The sequence below is a fragment of the Delphinapterus leucas genome, chromosome 3 (assembly GCF_059928025.1).
Source record: "Delphinapterus leucas isolate spDelLeu-1000000601 "Yukka" chromosome 3, BTC_Dleu_Yukka2, whole genome shotgun sequence".
Lineage (NCBI taxonomy): Eukaryota > Metazoa > Chordata > Mammalia > Artiodactyla > Monodontidae > Delphinapterus > Delphinapterus leucas.
In genome coordinates, this window is record NC_143131.1 from 72,380,724 (window position 1) to 72,387,774 (window position 7,051).

A 7,051-nucleotide genomic window follows, 5' to 3' on the forward strand; every position below is an offset into this window, starting at 1 on the left:
AATCTATGTGATCAAAAGCCAGTTGGGTCTATCCCGTGGTAACTGTGTGGTTATGCACAACTTACTGAACTTCCCTTTGGCCTCAGTTTCCTCATGGATAAAATGTGGAACATAAAGTGCCTACCCTCAAAACTTTGTTATGAGGATTCAACGAGCTATTCATTGTGAAGCACAGAGCTAGGAAAGTGGTAAACTGCAGTAAAAGTTAGCCATTCTTATTCTCCTGCAAAGGATTTCTACTTCTCCATCATTAAGTTCCATCTTCACCCATACTGGGCTGTCACAGTAGAAAAAGTTGGAGAAGTAGGTTGTAAGAGAGGTGGGGATTAGTTCTGGATGAGATCTGTTTGTGAGTTTTACCTTCAAGAGATAGAGACCTCTTTAATCCTAAAATTTCCTGACTCAGTGGCTATAGGTTGCCTTATTTCCCTTTCACAGGAATGGTGCCTCTTGGATACTTTTGGGCTTCCTTTGTCTTTATTTGTTTTCCTGAGGTATGCTTCCTTATACTTGTTAGCTGCTTGGTTGTTGAAAAGGCGCTGGAAACTCCACGTCCGTCCTCTTTTCACCCTGGTTGACCTTTTTATGCTGTTGTCAGCCAAGAAGACATTGATATCTTTGGTCTCCTGCTAGCTTGAATTCTTTAGGGCAGAGCTTGCTCAGATTATCTCCTGATGTCATTCCAAATGTCTGATGGCCATCTATGGCAACGGGGCTCAGCAGAGGCCTGCTGGGAAGGGGGGAACTACTAGAAGTAGTCTGTGTTGGACACATAATCAACTTTACAGCTATGTCTAGGAGACTGTTTGCCACTTCTTGAAAAACAGAAACATGGCATTTTGCATTTTTTTGTTTATTTAATAAGTCCCACTTGGGATGTGTATGATTCCTGTTGATGTCATGATAGGTATAAATATGCACTACAGGAAAAAAACAGACTCAAAGATCGTTAATAAGCCTTTTATATGTGGTGTTCATGTTAGCTCTCCTCACTAAGAACACCAAGTTAAGACAAAAGATTCTTGAAAGGAGAAAATAAAGCTACCACATTACCTTGTTTCCTCACTCTAGGTAATTTTCCAAATGATGGTTTTTTACTTAGCTGAGAACTTAAAAATTATTTCTAAAATATTTCATTTATAAGCTAAAATTTTAAACCAAACAAAACAATATAAAATTTTATTTTTTCAAAAAGGCAAGATCACGCATAGATTTATATGCTTCCAATACTCACTAGATTTAAAAACAAGGAGATAAATAATTATATCTGTATTCTAATTTACTAGGTAGAGAGAGAATTAATTTTCATTATTTGGGATAAAGTCTATCTAAATTATTTTGGAATATGATGAGAACTAAAAGTAAAATGCCATAAAACTTTAAAATTTAAGTCAGTGATTAAAACCAGTTTGTTTTACCAGTAGACACTAGTTCATTGCGTCAAAGGCCCAAACCAAAGAGGTCTGATTTCTTATAGAAGGTTTTTAAAATAAATTGTAGCTAAATATTTCTATATAAATAATATTCATATTATTAATACAAATATATTTGCAGTATATGTGCGAAAATAACACTATCTTATTAGAATGTGGGTTGAAATAAGTAAGTTCAGAGTGCGTAATATTTAATGGCTACTCACTACTTATCAGTGTTGGATTAATACTGTATTAACTGCTTTATAAGCTTTATTTCTTTTTATCTAAACAACAACCTTTTAGAAGGTACTGTTCTCTCCATTTTATATAGGTTTAAAACGAAAACTTAGAGAGGTAACATTACCTGCCCCAGGTCACATAGCTCTTAAGTGCCAAAGGATGTGAAACTATGTTGCTTTGTTTCCAATAGATGCCTTTAGCTACAATGCTATACTGATTCATTATACTCATAATAAACTTTGCTCACTTACAGGCATGATGAGAGCAGGAGATGATATAATCGATATTTTTTCTCCACCAGAAAAGATTTCACAAATATGCGTCTAACCCTGTGTCATCCTCTTCAAGGTAGATGCTTTAGAAGGTTATTTGCTTATTTCAGTAATGACGTCTTTGCATTTAAGTCTCAACAGAAATATCCTTAGGAATTTGCTCTGCAGTCTTAACAGTCTGATTGTTGGCAAATCATTATCATTAAGGATGAATTTGTTGCTAAAACTAACTCCAAACCAAATGTAATGAACAAGGTGCTTGTTAGAAACTATGATGTGATTATAAAGCAGCAGATTATTTGATATCTGCCTCATAAATTGACACTAATCGCAGATACAAAAGGGAAATTTCAAGGGTGTCCCTAATATGAATGTGGTGTAGCCTTTAAGGAGACATTTTAGTGACTAACACTCATGAAAGGTCTGATCACTTAAAAAAAAATCAGTTTCACTAATGAAAAGTTGTGCATCATTGTATGAACATTGTGGGAAATACCTTTCCAGAGAATGTACAACAGACAGGAAAGAGTAAATCAGAGACCCTGGGTTAAAATCCAGTCTCAGATGCTTAATAACTGTTTGACCTTAATTTTCTAAATGTCCTCATTGTAAAATGGGGAAAGTGGCAGAACCTCCCCTGGATGATAATTTTGCTGACAAAAGGACATGAAATTGTATTTGTGTAGCCGCTTAGTGCTTGGCATGTAGAAAATGCTCAATAAATGTTAGCCATCATTATACTATTTCATTTTCGAGGGCTATCACATATTCTTGAAAAACATCTCAATGTCAGTTATCTAACAAATTTTAGAAGCTGACTTCTTTTCTATCAGCTTTCATGTTTCAAAGCAGTTTTATTTCATATTAGAGCATTTCATATTTGAAATAAATATAAAACATTTAAGACAGTATGTTGATCAAACCAATATACATTATATCAAGAAGTCTTATGTTTTGGGGTGACCAATTTATATTATCCTCGTCAGTGTTCCATATAACATTCTTCTCAGAGAATTTTTTTTTGTATTCATATTTGGTTTTATCAGACTTATGAAAATAATTATATATCCATTTGCCCAGAATAAGGCTACATCAGACATCTTCTAAATTGCTTATTGATTACATAATCTTACTCTTAAATTGAAGGAAACTTAGCATAAATGTAAATTAGTGGCTTCCTATTAAATCTGAGTTTTTAAGTCCTTTCAAATCAACATTATCTGTGTGGTAAGGCTGCTGAGGCTTGTCTTTGTGTCGCCATCTTCCCTCTACTCACCTTCAGCTTGTCCTCCTTTCACTCTGGCATGCTCTACTCACCCACCCAGGAGCAATTCTTAAAATCAATAATAGCTCTTTATTGAGCATGGCCTTTCCCTGATGTGACCCACAAGGTCCTTTCCTTCCTCAGAAGTCTCTTTACGTTCCAGAATTCTCTTGGACTGTGTTCTACCAGAGGAGACAGGCACTCCAACCCCATTTACTTAGTGATGCAGTAGAAACGTGTTACTCCTTTCAATGAACTTCTCTTCAAAAGTTTTCTGAAAAAAAGTTTATAATCCAAAGGAGTATCTGTGATTACACAGATTCCACAAATTCCCTGCTGTGTTGGTCAGGAGATGCTTTGGGGAGGAGACTCTCAGTATGTCTCAGCTCCCTCCTGCCCGCTGCCATTTCAGTTGCTGACATAGGTATGTCCTGGGTGCAAATCAGTGGGAAGCCTGGCTCTTACTTGAGGAAGAAATTTTATTGTTTTTGAAAAGGTTGGGATTGGAAAACGTGTTCTCTATCAGCAAAATATCCTGATCCTTGAAAAATTGTCCACTTATTATTTAAAAAAAATTGGTGCTCTTTAGTACCTGTTGTTCTGGTCACCTTTTCCGTTCCCTCTTTGCATAGGAGGCACACAGTTACTGCAGGTCCCGTGGGCCACAGCCTACTGGGTTGTCACTGGGTCTCACTCTGTGTGCACTCCCTTCTGTCCCCACTCCAAAAGCCACCGGAGGTGTAATTAGTGATTATTCTTCCAGAAACATCTTGAAGGGGGTATAAGAACCCTGTGATGAGAATAGTGTTGCTACCTGGATGAGGGAAGAATTTGGAAGGGCTGGGGAGAGATACAAGCTTGGAGGGAAAAATGCATTCTGCACTTTATCTCCTCTGTGAAATCACTGATAAAGCATCTTGCTATGTGCAAAGATGGGGCACATAAATATTTTCCAACCTTGTATAGCATTAAACCTGTAAATATGGAGCATCCATATCAAATGGAATCACTTTATTCAGAAATGAAGAAATATGATTCTAAGTAAATTTGAACACTACTTAAAAAGGGATGCATAAGAAACATTCTACAATTTTTCTGTTCCTTTTGACCCCTTCAGAAATAGTTAAATAGCTCATCAATAGATTTACTCCCATCTTTTCCATTTCCTTCCTCTTCCCCTTCTTTCGTCTTTCCTTCATCTTTTCTGCTCCATCTCTTTCCTTTCAGCTGTAAATCTTTTATTTTCGGTTGTAAACTCAGCAAAGCCCCCCTACCCCCGACACAACTGGTTATTAACAATTAATCAGATTTTTTTTCATTGCTTTGGAAAGCTACATTTTTTGTTTCACAACCATAGGGTTTCATTAATAATACTTTTCTATTTCTCTGAATCACTTCCAAATAAAATACCACTAACAAAGGAGCTTACTTCTAAACAATCGATGATATATACTGTAGACAATATGGTCATAGAAGAGTTTCTATGATTATTTTTGTTATTAATCACTATAATTACTCTTTGATTACAATGGTGGTTAACTCACAGTGAATAAAGCACATGCTTGCCTTGTTTATCTAGTATTTGCGAACGATTTGTGTTCATCCATCCACACATTCTCACCTCACCTTATGCAGCTGTGAGACTCTAGTTTGTGTAGCCTATGGCCACAAAAATGACTTGCACATGGGAGACTAAAGCCTGTGGTTTCCTTACATTATCACTAGGCTGTAACCTCTTAAACTCCATAGGTCAGTGATGACTAATTGAGTATTCCGAAACTTGAATGTGTATGCATGCATACTTAAAATAAGCACTGTCTGTGCTGTTTTTTCATGACTTGCCTGAAGAGTCAGTTCAAGCCATTCTTCAGATTTCAAGCTATACTATCTAGTGCCTGAAACTTAAGTAGAACTTGAGAATGATTTTTGGCTTATCACTAGTATTGGGTGAACCTTATCATTTGCCAATCCACATGCAAATAAGTAAAATAAATAAACTACTTAAGCACAGTTATATCAGACAGTAAGTAACAGTGGACATGTAACATCTATAGCTGTATCCACACGTTTGCTTTGACCTTTCAGGACCTGACGTCCCTAAGTTCCAGTTTCTTGCTACTGTAGAGCAGAACTGACCTGTTTTTTTTTTTTAGCATCTTTATTGGAGTATAATTGCTTTACAGTGGTGTGTTAGTTTCTGCTTTATAACAAAGTGAATCAGCTATACATATACATATATCCCCAAATCTCTTCCCTCTTGCGTCTCCCTCCTTCCCACCTTCCCTAACCCACCCCTCTAGGTGGTCACAAAGCACCGAGCCGATCTCCCTGTGCTATGCGGCTGCTTCCCACTAGCTATCTATTTTACGTTTGGTAGTGTATATATGTCCATGCCACTCTCTCACTTCGTCCCAGCTTACCCTTCCCCCTCCCCGTGTCCTCAAGTCCATTCTCTAGTAGGTCTTCATCTTTATTCCCATCTTGCCCCTAGGTTCTTCATGACCATTTTTTTTTTTTTTAGATTCCATATATATGTGTTAGCATACGGTATTTGTTTTTCTCTTTCTGACTTAACTTCAACTCTGTATGACAGTCTCTAGGTCCATCCACCTCACCACAAATAATTCAGTTTTGTTCCCTAAAAATATGGAATGCTTCACGAATTTGTGTGTCATCCTTGCGCAGGGGCCATGCTAATCTTCTGTGTATTGTTCCAATTTTAGTATATGTGCTGCCGAAGCGAGCACCAGAACTACCCTCTTAAAGAAGAGAAGGCTCTAGTGAGGACTGAACAATTGAGCACAGAGAACAGTTTATCAGAGTGCCCGTATTTCTGGGCCCCACTGCAGGCCCGCTGAGCCTCAGCCTCTGGAACCTGCATTTTAACTAGCTCCTCCGCTGTCTCTTAATGTACATTTTGTTTGCAAACCACTGCCTTAATGTAGGGGTAAGCGTAAAATCTGTGAAGTCCTAATTCCATAACCTTCCCTTTTCTCCATTATTCGTTCCTGTTCTCCCAACTCATCTTAACAAGTTTTATGGAGCTTTTAAGTTAGTGAATGCCTTTCAAAATAGTAAGAATGAGAGTTCAAAATGGTACAAATTTTTCCATTGCCTGTCTTGGTTCATATTGTAAACAAGCAAAAAAATACGTGTCACATATACTCTGCCCATGGTAATTAGAAAACTGATTAAGCAGTGTGAGGACCTAATTCTCTTAAATTTCTGTACAGTTCTTCATCTTCACTTATCTAAGGGGTAGTGCTTATCTTTTCTTGGGTGGAATATGCTCCTTGGATTCCAGAATCTCGGCAAAACCTGTAAAATGAGCTTTGGATCCAGGAACCTCTACCTTTAGTGACAACTGGCCTACAAACACGTGCATGCTTCAGTGACTGCCAGCTGCTGTGAGCCTAGATTCCCTAAACCCAGGACTAGCGTTGTTCTTGATCACTTAAGAGATGTGACTTTTCACGAAAGAGGCGTTCAATCAATACAAATGTTCCTTATGTCCTTGTAATTACCTCTGTCTGCCGAGTAATTACTAGGCATGAGGGGCCTTTACAACACAGGCATCCCAGGCAACACAGGGATCCACATTCCCAGCCTTTTAACCTCTCTCCATACCCAGCTGCTTCCATTAACCTCTCTGGGATCCAGATATTTATAACACTTCAGATTAGGGGTTCTCTGCCACGCCTGTTTCTTGTACCAATGTTTTTCTGACGCGAACAAACATATTCACATGCTGGCTTGCGGCAGTGAGTATAGTGAATGTTTTTTTGGTTAAAAAAAAGTCTCCCTACTGTATAGCACAGGGAACTATGTTCAATATCTTGTAATAACTTATAATGGAAAAG

At 37.7% G+C, this 7,051-nt stretch overlaps 1 non-coding gene across 1 annotated transcript; it reads right to left on the reverse strand.

Moving 5' to 3' along the window:
• Positions 1-5,831: 5,831 nt before the first annotated feature.
• Positions 5,832-5,938, reverse strand: LOC115801651 (U6 spliceosomal RNA). Its single transcript, XR_004021966.1, has one exon. It is a non-coding gene; the product is annotated as a U6 spliceosomal RNA (small nuclear RNA).
• Positions 5,939-7,051: the final 1,113 nt, after the last annotated feature.